Genomic DNA, 23,279 nt, shown 5'->3' on the forward strand with positions numbered 1-23,279 from the left:
AGGATAGATCATATCTTGGGTAACAAATTAAGCCTTGGTAAATTTAAGAAAATTGAAATTGCATCAAGTATCCTTTCCGACCACAGCACAATGAGACTAGATATCAATTACAGGAAAATATCTGTTAAAAATACAAGCACATTGAGGCTAAACAATATGTTACTAAGTAAACAAGAGATCACTGAATAAATCAAAGAGGAAATAAAAAAAAAAAAACTAGAAACAAATGACAATGAAAACATGATGACCCAAAACCTATGGGATGTAGCAAATGCAGTTCCAAGAGGGAAGTTGATAGCAATACAATACTACTTCAAGAAACAAGAAACATCTCAAATTAACAACCTAATCTTACACCTAAAGCAATTAGAGAAAGAAGAACAAAAAAAAACCCCAGAGTTAGCAGAAGGAAAGAAATCATAAAGATCAGAAATAAATGAAAAAGAAATGAAGGAAGCAATAGCAAAGATCAATAAAACTAAAAGCTGGTTATTTGAGAAGATAAACAAAATTGATAAACCATTACCCAGACTCATCAAGAAAAAAGGGGAAAAGACTCAAATCAATAGAACTACAAATTAAAAACAAGAAGTCACAACTGACAATGCAGAAATAGAAAGGATCATGAGAGATTACTAAAAGCAACTATAGGCCAATAAAATGGACAACCTGGAAGATATGGACAAATTCTTAGAAAAGCACAGCCTTTCGAGACTGAACCAGGAAGCAATAGAAAATATAAGCAGACCAATCACAAGCACTGAAATTGAGACTGTGATTAAAAATCTTCCAACATACGAAAGCCCAGGACCAGACGGCTTCACAGGTGAATTCTATCAAACATTTAGAGAAGAGCTAACACCCATGCTTCTCAAACTCTTCCAAAATATAGCAGAGGCAGGAACACTCTCAAACTCATTCTACGAGGCCATCATCACTCTGATACCAATACGAGACAAAGATATCAAAAAGAAGGAAAACTTCAGGCCAATATCACTGATGAACTTAGATGCAAAAATCCTCAGCAAAATACCGGCAAACAGAATCCAACAGTACATTAAAAGGATCATAAAACATGATCAAGTGGGGTTTATCCCAGGAATGCAAGGATTCTTCAATATATGCAAGCAACCACTGTGATAAACAATATTAACAAATTGAAGGGGAAAAAACATCTGATCATCTCAATAGATGCACAAAAAGCTTTTGACAAAATTCAACACCCATTTATGATAAAAACCCGCCAGAAAATAGGTATAGAGGGAACTTTCCTCAACATAATAAAGGCCATATATGACAAACCCACAGCCAACATCATTCTCAATGGTGAAAAACTGAAACCATTTCCTCCAAGATCAGGAGCAAGACAAGGTTGTCCACTCTCACCACTAATATTCAACATAGTTTTGGAAGTTTTAGCCACAGCAATCAGAGAAGTAAAAGAAATAAAAGGAATCCAAATCGGAAAAGAAGAAGTAAAGCTGTCACTGTTTGCAGATGACATAATACTATACTTAGAGAATCCTTAAGATGCTACCAGAAAACTACTAGAGCTAATCAATGAATCTGGTAGAGTAGCAGGATACAAAATTAATGCACAGAAATCTCTTGCATTCTTATATAATAATGGTGAAAAATCTGAAAGAGAAATTAAGGAAACACTCCCATTTACCACTGCAAGAAAAAGAATAAAATACCTGGGAATAAACCTACCTAAGGAGACAAAAGACCTGTATGCAGAAAATTGTAAGACACTGATGAAAGAAATTAAAGATGATGCAAACAGATCAAGAGTTATACCATGTTCTTGGACTGGAAGAATCCACATGGTGAAAATGACTATAGTACCCAAACCAATCTACAGATTCAATGCAATCCCTATCAAGTTACCAATGGCATTTTCACAGAAATACAACAAAAAATTTCACAATTTGTATGGAAACACAAAAGACTTCAAATAGCCAAAGCAATCTTGAGAAAGGAAAACAGTGCTGGAGGAATCAGCCTCCCTGACTTCAGACTATACTATAAAGCTACAGTAATCAAGACCATCTGGTACTGGCACAATAACAGAAAAATAGATTAATGGAACAGGATAGAAAGCCCAGAGATAAACCCACACACATATGGTCACCTTATCTTTGACAAAGGAGGCAAGAGTATACAATAGAGAAAAGACCGTCTCTTCAATAAGTGGTGCTGGGAAAACTGGACAGCTACCTGTAAAAGAATGAAATTAGAACACTCCTTAACACCATACACAAAAATAAACTCAAAATGGATTAAAGACCTAAATGTAAGGCCAGACGCTATTAAACTCTTAGAGGAAAATATAGGCGAACACTCTATGACATAAATCACAAGATCCTTTCAGACCCAACTCCTAGAGAAATGGAAATGAAAACAAAAATAAACAAATAGGACCTAATGAAACTTAAAAGCTTTTGCACAGCAAAGGAAACCATATACTAGATGAAAAGACAACCCTCAGAGTGGGAGAAAATATTTGCAAATGAAACAACAGAAAATGGATTAACCTCCAAAATTTACAAGCAGCTCATGCAACTCAATATCAAAAAAACAAACAACCTAATCCAAAAATGGACAGAAGACCTAAACAGACATTTCTCCAAAGAAGATACACAGATTGCCAACAAACACATGAAAGAATGCTCAACATCACTAATCATTAGAGAAATGCAAATCAAAACTGCAGTGAGCTATCACCTCAAACCAGTCAGAATGGCCATCGTCAAAAAATCTACCAATAATAACTGCTGGAGAGGGTGTGGGGAAAAGAGAGCCCTCTTGCACTGTTGGTGGGAATGTAAATTCATACAGTCACTATGGAGAACAGTATGGAGGTTCCTTAAAAAATTAAAAATAGAACTACCATATGACCCAGCAATCTCACTACTTGGCATATACCCTGAGAAAACCATAATTCAAAAAGAATCATGTACCACAATGTTCATTGCAGTTCTATTTACAATAGCCAGGACATGGAAGCAACCTCAGTGTCCATCGACAGGTGAATGGATAAAGAAGATGTGGCACATATATACAATGGAATATTACTCAGCCATATAAAGAAACAAAATTGAGTTATTTGCAGTGGGATGGAATGACATAGAGTCTCTCATACAGAGTGAAGTAAGTCAGAAAGAGAAAAACAAATGCTGTATGCTAACACATATATATGGAATCTAAAAAAAAAAAAGGTTCTGAAGAACCTAAGGGCAGGACAGGAATAAAGACTTCGACGTAGAGAATGGATTTGAGGACATGGGGCGGGGGAAGCATAAGCTGGACGAAGTGAGAGAGTGGCATGGACGTATATATACTACCAAATGTAAAATAGATAGCTAGTGGGAAGCAGTATAGCAAAGGGAGATCAACTCAGTGCTTTGTGACCACCTAGAGGGATGGGATAGGGAGGGTGGGAGGGAGACGCAAGAGGGAGGAGAATTGGGGATATATGTATATGTATAGCTGATTCACTTTGTTATAAAGCAGAAACTAACACACTTTTGTAAAACAATTATACTCCAATAAAAATGTTTAAAAAATGTTTAAAGCAGCCTAGCAAATTTTTATAAACAGTATTCAACAGGATTTTTAAAAATCTAGGTAAAATTACATACAGTAAACTGCATAGATCTCAAGCATACACATCAATGAGTTTCAACAAATGTATTCACCCTGGTTATTATCATAACCAACACCCCAAACCTTCTTTCACCTCAGAAACTTCCCTCATGGATTTTTCTAGTCCTGCTGCCTAGAAATTGCTGCTGTCTCAGTTATAAGTTCATTACTGAATGTCTCCTGAAATGTCAGCTTTCTATTTTTTTTAAGATAGAAAGGAGATAGATTACTTTGGTACCTTGGTATATTTAGGGTTTGATTTTCAGCAGCTCTTATATTCTCCATTTGCTGGAGGCATTCAGAGGATTTATGACTCACTGGTAGAATGGCTGGGAAAGCACTTTGCTTAGACCATACCTTTCTTCAGCAAAGCTCAGAGGCCTACCTCTCCTCTGTACCTTCCACTTTCAAAACCTCCCACAACTCGTTATCCTTCCTTTTCTCACCTGTGGGGCTGGGCATGATCCCTCTTCTCCAAGGACAGTCTTTTCATAGAACTCTGTTTGGTCCTGAAGAGCTCACATCTAAACCCCTGCTGTTTATACCTTCATTGTTCCACTCATTGCAAATTGAAACAGTCTCTCAGTAAAATCCTTGGGTATCTTTTGATACTTTGTACCTTTTACCTTTGCTGTCAGCTGATTTATTATTTTACTAAAAGACCCCCAGAGGTGGTGAGATGAACATGTCTTGACTTCCAGAGTAATTATTTGAATACTCACTGTAGTAGAAATAGACATAAATATGTGTATCAGATCTATTTATATTTCTCTATTTATGGTTCTATAAAATGTGTTCTATTGAGCAATATGACACATAAGTATATAAAATGGTGTTGTTTTTATTTTATATACATTTTTTGCAGTGTTCCTTTCAATTTAAATATTAAAGACTTGGAGGGTATGATAAATTTAAAGGAATGCTTTAAGATATAACAAGTGAACAGGAGATCAATGACATAAGCTCTAACCTTCCCTTTCAGACAGTCTATCTGCCTGACACCTGAGTGAAAATTTCAACACATGAACTGGTGTCACACAAAATTTTCCCCAACATGCACTTGTTTCTCTTCATAGCAGACAACTCAGACAGAACTTATGCAGAATTTTCTACGGCAGAAAATGATATTTATTATACTGAAGGTAGAGACCAACAGTTTTTATGATTGCTATTGTAGACAGACAAAAGAATTAAAACAATTTGGGATCAAGAAGAAATGAAAAGAAGAAGATATAGCATGTAAAGTCTGGAACAGGCTACAGAGTATGGAAGTGAGACCCTTTTAATATTTTGATCAGTTGGAAGAAATGTATATATGTGTGTGTAGATATATACACACACATATATACGCACAATACATACACACACAATATATATCTTTGGTAAATTCCAGGGATCAGAAAAGTTTGGTGTTAATTTTAATTCAGAGGATTTCAATTTCAGGGAAGAGAGTCTCATACAGTGTGTATAGCACGGGATCCTGGAATCTGCATGTTTAACAAAATTGCAAGTCTGATGAAGACGGTCACAAGCCACATATTGATAAGTAGCCCTTCTGTGTGTTGCAGGGTGGTGGGGGGGAGGACGCAGCTGTGTCCACATGGTAAAGAGGCTGAAGATAGGTTTTTCTTTTAGGGATTGCAAGGCAAACACAAGGAGCGAGCGAGAGAGAAAGTCTGCCTTTCATTCCCACAATGTATCATTTTCCAAGATAATCTAAAGCCTATATTTATGTACCCATGATGGCTGCCGATTGTGGAAGATGAGGAAAGTAGCAGTTGCTATCCTCTAAGCAATTCAATATTCTATCTTGTTCTGCTAAAGTACTCTTTTGATACTGGGGCAAAGAAAAGTCAGATCCATAATGCGTATTGAGCCCTGTGAAGGATATCACCAATGACTTGAAGCTGTGACGGCTGCATGCTTCTTTTACCTCCATATCAAATATATTTCAAACATGGAAGTTGAAAGGAATAATATACTGCATGTAACATCAATTTTTAGTAGCTTACAGTTATTCTTCCTCTTTTCATATCCTGTATCCATCACTCACAAAACAAACTGTCCCTCTTAGCCTGTCTTTGGCTTTAAGCATCAAGCAACTTGAGGAAGAAAGTACAAACTTTATTATGCCATTGTTTAATATGCTTTTCTGGACTACTGCTTTCCCTTAATATATCAGAAGGAGAATCACATCTGTTAATGCAGATGGCTGAGATGGAGCAGACACTCTCCTGCGGTCACCCAATTACTCTCCTGGGAGTAAAAGCAAGATAACTTTCTGGAGTGAATGTGGGAATGCAAAGATATGCATAAGTTTTGAATGATCATATTCATATAAGATAAATTAATGTGAATATGGGCAATAAGGGGAGAAAGAGAAGTTAGTAACAACCTGAGTGAGTGTAATCTCTCCTTTGGCAATTGATGTGTATTCCCACCACTTGATAACACAACATCTAAAAATGTGGGTAACTTATTTGCAAAGCAGAAATAGAGACACAGATGTAGAGAACAAATGTATGGATACAAAGTGGGGAAGGGGGGTGGGATGAACTGAAAGACTGGGATTAACATATATACACTACTATGTATAAAATAGATAACTAATGAGAACATACCATATAGCACAGGGAACTCTACTCAGTGCTCTGTGGTGACCTAAATGTGAAGGAAATTTTAAAAAGCGGGTATATGTATACGTATAGCTGATTCACTTTGCTGTATAGCAGAAACTAATGCAACATTGTAAAGCAACTATACTCCAATAAATATTAATTCAAAAAATAAATTTAAAAAATGTGGGAGCCCAGGACACTCAGGAAGTGGCAATGACTAAGTGGTCCAAACTACGTTAAAAACGTCAGCTTGAAGGGAAACACTCTAATAGACAGGTAAAAGGGAAAATAACATGTTTAGTCCACCTAAGCTACTTCTGCCTAGCAGAGATCTTCAAGATTCAGAGTGAAGAAATTTCAAAAAGCTCAAATCAAAGCTTCTGAAATCTACTTATCATCCACTCAACCCACACTGAATGCAAAATCAGAAAGCCACAGGAGTCAGGGAGAACTGAGCACAACATATCCAGTTGGTTATAAGTTTTGGCTGTAAAATGAGATTTTAGAGGAAATTGAACATTTAAATGTAATTCAATGAGCAGTGAACATATGACACACACAGTGTGCTTATCTATGGGGAACCAAGAGCAAGTTGAGTGAAATGAACATGACTTATTAAGTAGAAGTACAGTTGCCCACCACCAAAAACAACTGCAAATTGCTCACTTGTTCCTGGGGTGTTTCTATTTATATTATTTTGTGTAATGAGTTGTAATTGTGCCAGCAGCTATCTTCACATTTTGGAATTATTAGCTACAGAGGAGCCTTTCAGGTTGGGTTTTCCAACCACTGAGAAGCTCATAGGGCATTTCAACTGAAGTTACTTAACAAATTCTTTGTGCCACAATTACCTGTCCCCACCAAACCCCCATTGACTCTGGTCCCCTCAGATGTGTAGAAAGAGCTGGGAAAAAAATAAAAGTCACATCAAATTAACCTTTGAAGTTGATTTCATGGAGAACAATTCTGGTCCTACAGGTAAGAAAATTAGCTGGAACTTTTCCTATAACAGTTATTAGTATTCAGATGAATATTTTTCCTGTATGTTTTAATCAAATAATATTGAAAAATATTGAACACTTAGTATGTGTTAAGAACTAGGGATGAAAAATAGGATACATTTTCTGACTTTACAGATCTTAAAATATAGAGAGAAAAATGCAAAGTGTGAATTATAAAGCACAGTGAACTTTAAGGTAGCAGTAAACAGTATTATAATGGAGAGTTATAAGGTACTGATAATGAAAAATAAATGGAAAGTGAGGTTTAGGGTAGGTTTCATGAAAGAGTGAAATCGAATTCTCAAAAGACTATAAATAATATTGGTGTTTGGATATGAATTGAAAAAAGGAAAACATTTTTGGAAGGGAAAAAAGATGAGCCAAACCAGTGAATATATTGCTCTGAAGGAGAATGACAATGGGTTTGAGATGACCAGCACTTTGAGTGCTACAGGAAGAGCAACATACAGTAGAAATGTGGGCTGGAGGTAACGGAAATAGAGGTTGGTGTCACTTTGTGGATGGGTTAAGTACCATGCTAATGAGTCCTGACTTTCGGATGGTCTGAGCAAATCTGTGTTTTAGAGACAGACATGTACAGGGGGTAGAATCTGGGGACAGAGTTCTGAAGCATGGAAGTATTTGGAAAGAGATTCTCTGCAGACCAATGGTAGGAAATGGTGGTGATAAATGGAAAACATGAAAATGTGAAAACCTCACAGAGAAGGAAGAAGAATACCTGAAGTCCAAGGGGCTGTATCAAAATGGAAAAAATGTCATTCATTGGGGTTCCAGGAATCCAGGAGAAGGCACACGGCTGGGTGGGGCTACTCACTGAGAAGAAGCAGTAGGAGGGTATGTGGGGTGTGGGAGCTGAATGTGAAGAAGTTGCCACTCCCAGCATGTGGGAAGAGAGGGGGCCAAAAGGGTAGATGCTGGTTCATGCTGGAGGTGGTCTCGCCTATGGGACACTCCCAAATCCTCAGGAAATTTACAGTGTGCACAAGACTGCTGATTTGAAAACATTTCTGTGGTCAGTGGAATTAGATAAATAAAGTATGTTGAGTTTCTCAGTCCTTGCAAAAACTCCATCCACATCAGTCTTTCTTTTATTTTTATTTATTTTTTTAACATCTTTATTGGAGTATAATTGCTCTACAATGATGTGTTAGTTTCTGCTTTATAACAAAGTGAATCAGCTATACATATATCGCCATATCTCCTCCCTCTTGGGTCTCCCTCCCACCCTCCCTATGCCACCCCTCTAGGTGGTCACAAAACACAGAGCTGATCTCCCTGTGCTACATGCTGGCTTCCCACTAGCTATCTGTTTTACATTTGGTAGTGTATATATGTCCACGCCACTCTCTCACTTCATCCCAGCTTCCCCTTACCCCTCTCTCTGTCCTTCTTTTAAATGGCTGCCTCTCCCCTCATTATGGAAGAACACAAGAGAATAAACCAGTGTAGGATAAAATCAAGATGACATGTGCAGAACAAGAAACAGAGTTGAAATGGCCTGAGGAAGTATGCTTTGGAATTAGAACAAAGAGTTAGGAGGTACTTGACAATGTGAGTTGGTAGAAAAAAGTTCAGGTTATGTTCACATTGATATGCTAGACGTAGAGAAATCCCATTTGACTTTTGAGTTATTTAGATGTGAGAAGTAAGGAACAAAAAGTCTATGAAGATATCTCAGGGTTTGAGATTAAGTCCCTGGGGAAAAAGTGATTCATTTGTAATAAATGACGAAAGATTAGATAAAAGTGTTGAAGCAAAGAAGAGGAGTATGTTGACCTAGAAGTGCTAGTGAGACATTAAAAGGTGTCTAGGAATACCAATCTGGAGCTCCAGTTAGAAGCCAAGGTTAACAATGAGGACTTGTAAATTATTAGCACAGAAGTGTCAAATAACACTGAAGGAATGGGAAAAGGACAGATGGTGGAGGACAGGATGTTGGAATTCATCCAACAAATATTTATCAGACATGTGATGTTATCAGGAACTCATTAGTGCCAGGGATACAGCAGTGAACAAAGTAGACCAAGTCCCTTTTTCCTGAGGAATGTGGCTGGTGTGCAAGTGAGGTGAAGATGATGATTTGGTAAGAGGAGGGAGTGACAGGAGACAGATGGTAGAATTTCTTGCTAAGAAGGAGTGGGTACAAGAAGGAGATGCAAAGGGAAAGAGTGCAAGGCTTGGAGTCAAGCAGAAAAGAGTCAGATCACATCTCACTCAATTTGTAGAAGTAAGATCTATGTCAAGGTATTGAGACTCAGTTTTCAGTATAAGGGAAATGATGATTATTTTTTGTTGAGGATTAGATAAATAAAACATGTTGAGTGCATCACTCATTGTAAACCCTCTATCCATATTAATCTGCCTTTTCATGGCTTCCTCCTCCTCACATTACTGAGGAATGTGAGAGAGAGTAAACACCTGTGCATTCCTGCCTCCCTTGGACTAGCACAATGGCTTTAAAAAAATATATTTTATTCATTTATTTTTGGCTGGGTTGGGTCTTTGCTGCTGCTTGCAGGCTTTCTCTAGTTGCGGCGAGTGGGGGCTACTCTTCATTGTGGTGCATGGGCTTCTTATTGCGGTGGCTTCTCTTGTTGTAGAGCATGGGCTCTAGGTGTGTGGGCTCAGTAGTTGTGTATCGCAGCCTCAGTAGTTGTGGTGCATGGGCTATAGTTGCACCGAGGCATGTGGGATCTTCCCGAACCAGGGCTCGAACCCGTGTCCCCTGAATTAGCAGGCAGAGTCTTAACCACTGCACCACCAGGGAAGTCCCGCAATGGCTTTGTTTTGCTCACAGTATAAATTCTAGACTTCCTCTTGTGGCCAACAAGGATGTGCATCTGATCTCTTTAGCTCCACCTCCCACCTTCCTCTGCCTCTCTCAGTGTGTGCTCTAATGAGACTGGGATTCATGTGATTGTTTTAACACTGTCATCCCCAGTTGGAATGCTCTTGTGTCCTCCCCAATTTACAGTTCATTGACTAGTTAATTCAGACTTCAGTTTCACATCCCCAGGGAGTCCTGGCTTCCTGGACCATATCAGGCCACACAGCTGTATTATCTCTTAGGAGTTGTAAGTAAATAATTAATGGTGTAATTAGTAGATAAGTGTCTACATCCACCAATAAGAAATAAGCTCCAGAACTGTCTGTGTCCCAGTTAGCTTGATTCATGGTCACAAAACAGATGCACAGTCTATACCGGCAGCATCTGTGAATAAAGAGCAGAAGATAGATGTCCAATAAATGATTGTTGAATAAGTGAATGGAAATATAAGGGTAATATATCAGGATAATACTATTGCAAATATGCCCTAGGTTCTACCCTAGTTGGAAGCAGAAGGGCACATTAAAAAAGAAACCCCATTCTTCACAATATTAACTTTAGGATCTAGTGTTGTGTCATACAGGTAATCCCTTCTAATAATTTTGTTTCTATCACCCATGAGCTTTTCTAAACATTTTAAATAGTTCTTTGTGTGTTTAGGTTGTACTAAGCTATACAGATATTATTACAAAAATTTACTTCCCTATTTCTGACATAATACTTACTTTATTTGCAACAACTTACTCTCTTAAACTTCAAGGTTTTTTTCTCTCTCTACGGCAATTCAGAATTTTTAGTCTTAGCGCATAGCTCCATCAACTTTTGTTTTTCTGGATGGAAGATTCTGACACTTAGAGCTCTAGTCTGTCCTAGTGCTTTGCACATTATAGACTTTCATACAGAAGCTTTTATACTTTTCACTTGATTGACTAGCTCACCTATTCCTCAGGCTTTATTCTTTCTTCTGCATATTTATTATATGATCTTGGAGGTGATACCCAATGTGCTTTTCAGTATTCACAGTGTCTGAAGATGGGAGGATACGTTCATATTAACCCAGAATCCCCTCTGTTGAGAACCTAGGTTAGACTAATGTTCCTGTGCCTAATAATTCCATATGACTATCATATATGATCACACTGAATGCTTTCAAAACACTGCATAAATAAGTGATTAAAGATTGTTCACCATAGTCAAATATACTACAAAATAAAGTAACTGAATTTTTTGTAATCTCTCTACAATGGGAATAGAACGTATCTTAGAAGCAGATAGACATGGGTCAAAATTCTGGTTCTGCCATTTATTAATTACGTAACTTTGATTAAAATACATTTCCTAAGTTTCAGCTTCATTTTCTCTAAAAGTAGACTACATTTAGTCTATGCCATTGTTATGCAGATTAGCTTGAAAATGAAGGCTTAGCAGAGGTGGGGACAGTTTCTCAGAAAATGGTACTTTGCTTCTTTGCTTCTTTTTCTTTCAAGCAGGAGTATCTATTTCAGAGAATTCTTTCCCTCCATCTGTTTTACTGTTCTGTCAGATCTTCTCTTGTCATTTTACTTCCAAGTTAATGCCTTTATACAGTTACCATAATTTTGAAATGACACCATATAAATTATATTTGTAACATATAAGTAATAGTGTGACTTTATCTTCTAGAACAGTAATATCTCTATAGAACTTGCACTGATGACCTAATGCAGCAATTATTTACTTATTCAAAATTCAATTTTTGTATTTACAGATTTCGGTTGAATCAGGAGTGGCTAAAACAGAAGGGGTGGGCCATGGAAAATGGAGTAATTAGAATTCTGAAAGCATTTTTGAGGAAGGATTTTTTATACCTGTGGCTTAGGGGAAGGTGGGGGTAATGAGTGTGAATTCAGGTTGAAGATAGGGAAATAGATCATCCATCAGAAATGTATACTGTTAATGGTAGAATGTGTTAAAACAAACAATTCCTCAGAGTTCATCAAGGGTAGTATTTCCTTCTTCTTTATACTTCTAGTTTCTAGAGCAAGGCCTGGCATTTACCAGATAATCATTTAAAATTTGTTGGACTTGACTGAAATGTATTATATTTCTCTACAACAAACACTTCTTTATGTAACTTTGCTTTTTAAGTTGATTACTGTTCTTTTCTTAAAAAATTAGAATTATCAGCAGCTGAGGTTAGGTATATTTTACATAATCTTTCCAAATAATTACTAATTCCACATATACTTAAGAAACAAAACATTGAATTCACATCCCTGGAGTAAATGCACTGCCATTTCTACTTTCTTTGACCACAGATGAAATGCTTTCACCTATTAAGCTTCAAAAAATACCCTTTATTTTAAGCAATGATGGATTTGGTTCAATGAGAAAAGTTGGTTTGTCAGACTTAAATAAGGTGGTTTGATGAGCTGATCTCAATGCCAGTGAGGAAAGAGAATCGGTCCTTGATATGTATTGTTGATTCCAGATTCATAGAAACCTTTGTAGACAACAAAACAACTGTAATCTCAGCAACAGCAGTGACAACAATGACCCACTACTTTAGACAACAACAATATCTACAAGAACTACATCATAGCCATGTGAACAATTATGACACGTAGGCATTGTGCTAATTGCTTTGCATGCATTTTATCATCAGTCCTCTCAACAATTCTTTAGGCTAGATATTATTATTAGCTTGAATTAAAGATGAGGAAACTGAGGCTTAGCTAACACATCACTAAACTTTTTAAAAACTTCTTTGTGTGCACTCCATTGCCATTACTTGCAGAAATAGTAATATTTGCAATGAAATTAGGCCAGTGAGCTAATGATTTAATTTATTGTGTTGATTGAAGTCTTAATTTAATTAATGACTATCTCTAATCAGCAATGGTTACAATGAATAAGAGTGGGATGGGCTTAGAGGGTGGGTGCTGAGTCTTCTGAAAATATTCATGAATGCAGCCAAACGCATGAATCTAGAATTAGGGTCTGGTATTAAGATGGTGTTAGGAAGGACAGGATATGATCAGAATACTGAAAATGTTAATGAGGGAATTCTGCTAAGACTGGCTCTATCTTGTCATCTTTCTGTGTTTAGTTCCTCGCCCAGTTTCTGGAAGTTAAGAGGAACTCAATATATCTTCATTGTACTGAAGTAAATTTTATTAATTCCTCTATTATAATCACCCCACTATATATAGAGTAGTTACAGATATGAAGTCATATGCTCATTTGTGAAAAGTGGAATTTATTTTATTTTCCTATAATATCTTAATTTCTGCCAAGGGTCTCTATTCTGCCTAATAGCAAAATATTTAATTCAGTTGCTTCCAAGAATAATCAGTCAAATTCAGTGATTCTTCCTCAGTTATTTCAGACTTAAAAATTACTCAAATATACTATTTTCTTTTTTCTGCTTTCCTAGGTTTACTTTTTCACATGGCTGATGGGGAGAAGTCATTGTTTACATATTCCCAAATAAAAGACAAATTTTTTCCTCTGAACTTATACCTCAGAAAAGAGGAAGTTACCTTTTTTTTATTTTAACATCTTTATTGGAATATAATTGCTTTACAATGGTGTGTTAGTTTCTGCTGTATAACAAAGTGAATCAGCTATATGTGTTCATATATCCCCATATCTCCTCCAAGAGGAAGTTATCTTACTTTGCATCACTCAAACCTTATCTCATATTATAGTTTCTCTCCCTTTCTCTCTTTCTGTTTCTCTCTCCCTACCCGCTTCTATCTTGAATAGCACTGTAGCAATACTAAGTAGAGAGTGCAGTAGATACATAAGCCTGAAATTAAAAATTTGGGGTGTTTATGGACAGAATAGACAAAATGATTTAATACAGATTTATCTTAGTTTCCTGGGGGTATTAGCTCATAATTGAAAGTAGTTAAAATATAGGTAAGCTTTTAAAAAATATCTTTGAAAAGCAAAGCTTAAATGACTATGTTGAAGAGACCAAAAATTTACACCAATTGCAGTGAAAAAAAAAGGCAATTATTCTAAAGTTTTGCAGAAAGATATTTGGGACCTTGGATAAGATTTTATCTCCAGTAACACAGTGTTGCACAAGATTAAAAACTTGTTGTATGTCAAACAGCTTCTATGGAAGTGAAGGTGGTGTACTCCAGAACCCAATATTAGATTCTGCCAAAAATAGTGATGTGTCACCATAGTTCATCACTTATGTTGAAGGGGTTGTCAAAAATGTGAATAAACTGTCTCATGATATATGAGAACAAAATATTGCTATATGAGATTTTAAATGTACTTGTGTAATTAATGAATTAAATATTATTATAAGTGGATATTTGATGATTTCTTCTATATCCATAAAAGTTTATACATTGGAGTTGACCAAAATGCATTTAAAAGATGATCTCATTGGGAAAGTAAGGAAATTGCCTCCACGTTGGACATCTTCAGCAAACCTGTCTAAATACTCCTTTCCATGTCCTGATCCTCTTTGCTAACTTCTGCACCTCAACTGGGTGAACTTCAGAGTGTTTCCAAAGTTGCTGATAAGCTATGGAAGGTTACCGTCTTCTGATGGGAGTTGTCTCTGAGATGAAGTGCCTTCTTAGAATTCAACGTGGAAAACAGGATGTAAGCCACCTTTCCCATTCAAATCTCAACTTGACATAGAGCTCTGGTGCTATTCTCCTCACAACATCAGTCTGAGGAAGAAGCAAGTTCCAACCAGCTCTGTCCCAGTCTGTCAAACTCTAACTTCCTCTTTTAATTCCCCTTCCTTCCACCCAGTTCAAAGCAACACTTATCCTTTTCCGTGCATGTTTATTAAGTCACTCTTGTCTTAATACTTTCTGAAATCTAAGGCTCCATCTAGCATGCTGAAAAAGGATCTACTACATATACATGATTCCTGGTGTATTATAAATAGAAATACACCTGTGCTTGCAAAGAAAATGAAAACAATTTATTTAAGCCTCTAAATCTAGCTAACTACCAGTTTGCAGAAGTTACTGATGAAAGAGGAACAGGTTAAATATTCCACAAAGAAGAAACAGCCACATCCAGCATGACATTAATGCTCTGAGACAGATGACCCAAATTGCTAGAGATGAAAAGATATACAAGAGACAGCTAAATGCAATACATGAGCCTTGACTGAATCCTGAGTTAAACAAAACCAACTTAAAGAAAAAAACATTTTTGAGACAATCAGACAAATTTGGATATGGATTGGGTATTATGAAATAGTAAGAAATTATTAATTTTTTTTTGCGGTACACGGGCCTCTCACTGTTGTGGCCTCTCCCATTGTGGAGCACAGGCTCCGGACGTGCAGGCTCAGCAGCCATGGCTCATGGGACCAGCTTCTCTGTGGCATGTGGGACCTTCCCAGACTGGGGCACAAACCCGTGTACCCTACATCGGCAGGCAGACTCTCAACCACTGCACCACCAGGGAAGCCCCTATTAAATTTTTTAGGTGTGTTAGTGGCATTGTATTTAGTATCAACAACAAATGAAGAAAACAACAACAAGGAAAACATTATGTGAAAATATCAATATTTCTAGAAGAAATACATATCTGGGAATTGCTTTTAAAATAATGAGTAAAGGACAGACCTTCAAGATGGCAGAGGAGTAAGATGTGGAGATCACCTTCCTCCCCACAAATACATCAAAAATACAGCTACATGTGGAACAGCTCCTACAGAACACCTACTGAACATTGGCAAAAGACCTCAGACTTCCCCAAAGGCAAGAAACTCCCCATGTACCTGAGTAGGGTAAAAGAAAACAGAGAAAACAGAGACAAAAGAATAAGGATGGGACCTGCATCTTGGGGATGGAGCTGTGAAGGAGGAAAAGTTTCCACACACTAAAGAACCCCTTTACTAGCAGAAATGGGGGGTGGGCAAGGGGGGAGCTTCAGAGCCATGGAGGAGAGAGCAACAACAGGGGTGCAGAGGGCAAAGTGGAGAGATTTCCATACAAAGGATTGGTGCCAACCAGCACTCACCAGCCTGAGAGGCTTGTCTGCTTAGCTGCCAGGGTAGATGGGGGTTGGGAGCTGAGGCTTGGGCTTCAGAGGTCAGATCCCAGGGAGAGGACTGGGGTTGGCTGTGTGACCACAGACTGAAGGGGGCTAGTGAGCCACAGCTAAATGGGAGGGAGTCTGGGAAAAATTCTGGAAGTGCCTAAGAGTCAAGAGACCATTCTTTCGGGGTGCGTAAGGAGAGGAGATACAGAGCACCGCTTAAATGAGCTCCAGAGAAGGGCGTGAGCCACAGCTATCAGTGTGGACACCAGAGATGGGCATGAAACTCTAAAGCTTCTACTGCAGCCACCAAGAGTCCTGTGTGCAAGCACAGGTCACTATCCACATCTCCCCTTCCTGAGAACCTGTGCAGTTCACCATTGCCAGGGTCCCGTGATCCAGGGACAACTTCCCTGGGAGAACACATGGCATGCCTCAGGCTGTTGCAATGTCACACTGGCCTCTGCCACTGAAGGCTCACCCCCACCATTCTGTACCCCCTCCCTCCCCCTGGCCTTAGTGAGCCACAGCTCCCTAATCAGCTGCTACTTTAACACGGTCATGTCTGGGCAAAGCACAGATGCCAGAGGGCCACCTGCATGAAGAGGCACAGCCAAATCCAAAGCTGAAATCCAGGAGCTGTGCGAACAAAGAACAGAAAGGGAAATTTCTCTGTGCAGCCTCAGGGGCGGCAGATTAAATATCCACAATCAACTTGAAGTACCCTGCATCTGTGGAATACCTGAAGACAATGAATGATCCCAAAATTGAGACAGTGGACTTTGGGAGCAACTGTAGACTTGAGGTTTGCTGTATGCAACTGACCAATTTCTGATTGTTATGTTTATCTTAGTTTAATTGTTAGCATTAGTTATCATGGTGGATTTGTTTATCGGTTTGGTTGCTCTTTACTTTTTCTTTTCTTCTTTTTTAATTACTTTTTTATTTTAATAATTTAATTTTTTTCATTTTAATAACTTTATTTTATTTATTTCTTTTTTTTCTTCTTTTTCTTCTGAGCCGTGTGGTTCTCAGAGTCCTAGTGCTATGGCCAGCTCTTGGGCCTGAGCCTCTGAGGAGGGAGAACTGAGTTCTGGACACTGGAACCACCAGAGACCTCCCAGACACCCATAATATGAATCAGTGAGAGCTCTCCCAGAGATCTCCATCTCAACGCTAAGACCCAGCTCCACTCAATGACCAGCAAGGTACAGTGCTATACATCTGATGCCAAACAGCTAGCAAGACAGGAACACAACACCACCCATTGAAAGAGAGGCTGCCTAAAGTCATAAAAAATTCACAGACACTGCAAAGCACACAACTGGATGCAGTCCTGCCCACCAGAAAGAAAAGATACAGCCACATCACCAGAACACAGGCACTAGTTCCCTCCACCAGGAAGTCTACACAACCCACTGAACCAACCTTACCCACTGGGGGCAAACACCAAAAACAATGGGAACTATGAACCTGCAGCTTGTGAAAAGGAGACCCCAAACACAGTAAGTTAAGCAAAATGAGAAGACAGACAAATATGCAGCAGATGAATGAGCAAGGTAAAAACCCACCAGACCAAACAAGTGAAGAGGAAATAAGCAGTCTATCTGAAAAAGAATTCAGACTAATGATAGGAAAGATGATTTTGGAAATAGAATGGAGAAAATACAAGAAATGTTTATTAAGGACCTAGAAGAACTAAAGAGCAAACCAACAATGATGAACAACACAATAAATGAAATAAAAATTTCTCTAGAAGGAATCAATAGCAGAATAACTGAGGCAGAAGAACGGATAAGTGACCTACAAGATAAAATAGTGGAAATAACTACTGCAGAGCAGAATAAAGAAAAAAGAATGAAAAGAATTGAGGACAGTCTCAGAAACTTCTGGGACAACATTAAACACACCAGCATTCGAATTGTAGGGTTCCCAGAAGAAGAGGAGAAAAAGAAAATGACTGAGAGAATATTTGAAGACATTATAGATAAAAACTTCCCTAATATGGGAAAGGAAATAGTCAGTTAAGTCCAGGAAGCACAGAGAGTCCCATACAGGATAAATCCAAAGAGAAACATGACAAGCCAAATATTAATCAAACTATCAAATATTAAATATAAAGAAAAAATATTGAAAGCAGCAAGGGAAAAGCAACAAATAACATACAAGGGAATCCCCATAAGGTTAACAGCAGATCTTTCATCAGAAACTCTGCAAGCCAGAAGGGAGTGGCAGGATATATTTAAAATGATGAAAGGAAAAAAACTACAACCAAGATTACTCTACCCAGCAAGGAACTCATTCAGATTTGATGGAGAAATTAAAACCTTTACAGACAAGCAAAAGCTAAGACAATTCAGCACCACCAAATCAGCTTTACACCAAATGCTAAAGAAACTTCTCTAGGTGGGAAACACAAGAGAAAGAAAACACCTACAATAACAAACCCAAAACAATTAAGAAAATGGTAATAGGAACACACATATTGATAATTACCTTAAATGTAAATGGATTAAATGTTCCAACCGAAAGACATAGACTGGCTGAATGGAAACAAAAACAAGACCCATATATATGCTATCTACAGGAGACCCACTTCAGACCTAGGAACACATACAGACTGAAAGGGGATGGAAAAAGATATTCCACGCACATGGAAATCAAAAGAAAGCTAGAGTAGCAATTCTCATATCCGACAATAGACTTTAAAGACTATTACAAGAGACATGAAGGACAGTACATATTGATCAAGGGATAAATCCAAGAAGATATAACAATTGTAGATATTTATGCACCCAACATAGGAGCATCTCAATACATAAGACAAATGCTAACAACCAGAAAAAGGGAAATCGATGGTAACACAATAATATTGAGGTACTTTAACACTCCACTTTCACCAATGGACAGATCAACCAAAATGAAAATAAATAAGGAAACACAAGGTTTAAAGGACACATTAAACAATACTGACTTAATTGATATTTATAGGACATTCCATCCAAAAACAACAAAACACACTTTCTTCTCAAAGTGCTCTTGGAACATTCTCCAGGATAGATCATATCTTGGGTCACAAATTTAGCCTTGGTAAATTTAAGAAAATTGAAATCATATCAAGTATCTTTTCTGACCACAATGCTATGAGACTAGATATCAATTACATGAAAAAATCTGTAAAAAAATACAAACACATGGAGGCTAAACAATACATTACTATATAACCAAGAGATCATTGAAGAAATCAAAGAGGAAATAAAAAAATACCTAGAAACAAATGACAAAGAAAACATGACGACACAAAACCTATGGGATGCAGCAAAAGCAGTTCTAAGAGGGAAGTCAATAGCAATAAAATCCTACCTTAAGAAACAGGAAACATCCCCCAAAAACGACCTAACCTTACACATAAAGCAATTAGAATAAGAAGAACAAAAAACCCCAACGTTAGAAGAAGGAAAGAAATCATAAAGGTCAGATCAGAAAAAAAAGAAAAAGAAATGAAGAAAACAAGGGCAAAGATCAATAAAACTAAAAGCTGGTTCTTTGAGAAGATAAACAAAATGGATAATCCATTAGCCAGACACATCAAGAAAAAAAGGGAGAAGACTCAAATCAGTAGAATTAGAAATGAAAAAGGAATAGTAACAACTGACACTGCAGAAATACAAATGATCATGAGAGGTTACTACAAGCAACTATATGCCAATAAAATGGACAACCTGGAAGAAATGGACAAATGCTTAGAAAAGCACAACCTTCTGAGACAGAACCAGGAAGAAATAGAAAATATAAACTGACCAATCACAAGCACTGAAATTGCAACTGTCCTTAAAGATCTTCCAACACACAAAAGCCCAGGATCAGATGGCTTCACAGGCAAATTCAATCAAGCAGTTAGAGAAGAGTTATAAACCTATCCTTCTGAAACTCTTCCAAAATATAGCAGAGGGAGGAACACTCCCAAACTCATTCTACAAGGTCACCATCACCCTGATACCAAAACCAGACAAAGATGTCACAAGGAAAGAAAAGTACTGGCCAATATCACTGATGAACATAGATGCAAAAATCCTCAACAAAATACTAGCAAACAGAATCCAACAGCACCTTAGAAGGATCATACACCATGATCAAGTGGGGTTTAACCAGGAATGCAAGGATTCATCAATATAGGCAAACCAATCAATGTGCGGCACCACATTAATATAATGAAGGAGAAAAACCATATGATCATGTCAATAGATGCAGAAAAAGCTTTCCACATAATTTAACACCCATTTATAATAGAAACTCTCTAGAAAGTAGGCATAGAGGAAACTTACCTCAACATAATAAAGGCCATATATGACAAACCCACAGCTACATCATTCTCAATGGTGAAAAACTCAAACCATTTCCACTAAGATGAGGAACAGATAAGGCTTCCCACTCACACTACTATTATTCAATATAGTTTTTGAAGTTTTAGCCACAGCAATCAGTGAATAATAAGAAATAAAAGGAATCAAAATCAGAAAAGAAGAAGTAAAACTGTCACTGTTGCAGATGACATGATACTATACATAGAGAATCCAAGACTCTACCAGAAAACTACTAAAGCTAATCAATGAATTTGGTAAGCTAGCAGGATACAAAATTAATGCACAGAAATCTCTTGAATTCCTATACACTAATGATGAAAAATCTGAAAGAGAAATTAAGTAAACACTCCCATTTACCATTGCAACAAAAAGAATAAAATACATAGGAATAAACGTACCTGAGGAGACAAAAGACCTATATATAGAACACTATAAGACACTGACGAAAGAAATTAAAGACAATACAAGCAAATGGAGAGATAACCATGTTCCTGGATTGGAAGAATCAACATTGTGAAAATGACTATACTACACAAAGCAATCTACAGATTCAATGCAATCCCTATCAAACTGCTAATGGCATTTTTCACAGAAGTAGAACAAATATTTCACAATTTGTATGGACACACAAAAGACCCTGAATAGCCAAAGCAATCTTGAGAAAGAAAAACGGAGCTGGTGGAATCAGGCTCCCTGACTTCAGACTGTAATACAAAGCTACAGTAATCAAGACAGTATGGTACTGGCACCAAAACAGAAATATAGATCAATGGAAAAGGATGGAAAGCCCAGAGATAAACCCACACAAATACGGTCACCTTATCTTTGATAAAGGATGCCAGAATATACAATGGAGAAAAGACAGCCTCTTCAATAAGTGGTGCTGGGAAAACTAGACAGGTACATGTAAAAGAATGAAATTTGAACACTCCCTAACACCATACACAAAAAGTAAACTCAAAACGGATTAAACACCTGAATGTAAGGCCAGACACTGTAAAACTCTTAGAGGAAAACATAGGCAGAACACTCTATGACATAAATCACAGTAAAATCCTTTTTGACCCACCTCCTAGAGAAAGGGAAATAGAAACAAAAATAGACAAATGGGACCTAATGAAACTTAAAAGCTTTTGCACAGCAAAGGAAACCTAAAAAAGATGAAAGACAACCCTCAGAATGGGAGAAAATATTTGCAAATGAAGCAACTGACAAAGGATTAATCTCTAAAATTTACAAGAAGCTCATGCAACTCAATATCAAAAGAACAAACAATGCAATCCAAAAATGGGCAGAATGTAAACAGACATGTCTCCAAAGAAGATATACAGATTACCAACAAACACATGAAAGGATGCTCAACATCACTAATCATTAGAGAAATGCAAATCAAAACTACAATGAGGTATCACCTCACACCAGTCAGAATGGCCATCATCAAAAAATCTACACACAATAAACGCTGGAGAGTGTGTGGAGAAAAGGGAACCCTCTTGCACTGTTGGTGGGAATGTAAATTGATACAGCCACTGTGGAGAACAGTATGGAGGTTCTTTAAAAAAACAAAAATAGAACTACCATATGACCCAGCAATCCCACTACTGGGCTTATACACTGAGACAACCATAATTCAAAACGACATATGCCCCATAATATTCATTGCAGCATTATTTACAATGGCCAGGACGTGGAAGCAACCTGAGAGTCCATCAACAGATGAATGGATAAAGAAGATGTGGCATATATATATATACCATGGAATATTACTCAGCCATAAAAATAAATGAAATTTAGTTACTTGTAGTGAGGTGGATGGACCTAGAATCTGTTGTACAGAGTGAAGTAAGTCAGAAAGGGAAAAACAAATATGGTATGCTAACACGTATATGGAATCTAGCAAAAAAAAAAGTGGTTCTGAAGAACCTAGGGTCAGGACAGGAATAAAGACACAAACGTAGAAAATGGACATAAGGACATTGGGAGGGGGAAGGGTAAGCTGTGACAAAGTGAGAGAGTGGCATGGACATATATACATTACCAAATGTAAAATGGCTAGTGGGAAGCTGCTGCATAGCACAGGGACATCAGCTCAGTGCTTTTTGACCAACCACCTAGAAGGTTGGGATACGGAGTGTGGGAGTGATACGCAAGAGGGAGGAGATAAGGTGATATATGTATGTGTATAGCTGATTCACTTTGTTATACAACAGAAACTATCACAACAATGTAAAGCAATTATACTCCAATAAAGATGTTAAAAAAATCATGAGAAAAAAGTGTCAGAAAAAATATGACATAAGATTGTCATTTGTATCTAGTTGTTGAAGCTGGGTGTTGTCTATCCGAGTATAACTTTGGTTTGCTCTGATTTTGTAAACACTTAAATATTCCCTTAGTGAAAAGTTAAGCCAATAAAACCTAGAACCCAGAATCTTGACAGCTATGTCTCAATTCTAGGTTTCCTCCTGCCAATGCCACCCTCAACATCATGACCAGTGTGTGTGCAAACATAGTCTAGGGGTAAAGGCTGCTGGAAAATAAAGATAACAATGAAAAGTTCAAAATTTTTTCCCACCATATGTGCTTTTCAAAAATTATTTTCCATTAAAAATAGAACTTTCTCTGTAGTCTAAATAAATATGCTATCTCACATAAACATTGCACAATTTATCAATAGTATACAGAGGTTCTTGTGATTAATTTCATAAGCATTTATTTTAATATGTTATTGGATTTATGTAGTTACTTGGTCACTATCAATGCTCTCTATTAACCAGTAGTTGAATATAAC

This window comes from Aethalodelphis obliquidens, unplaced genomic scaffold (genome assembly GCF_003676395.1).
Source record: "Aethalodelphis obliquidens isolate GAN/ISIS:26980383/991018 unplaced genomic scaffold, ASM367639v1 scaffold47, whole genome shotgun sequence".
Lineage (NCBI taxonomy): Eukaryota > Metazoa > Chordata > Mammalia > Artiodactyla > Delphinidae > Aethalodelphis > Aethalodelphis obliquidens.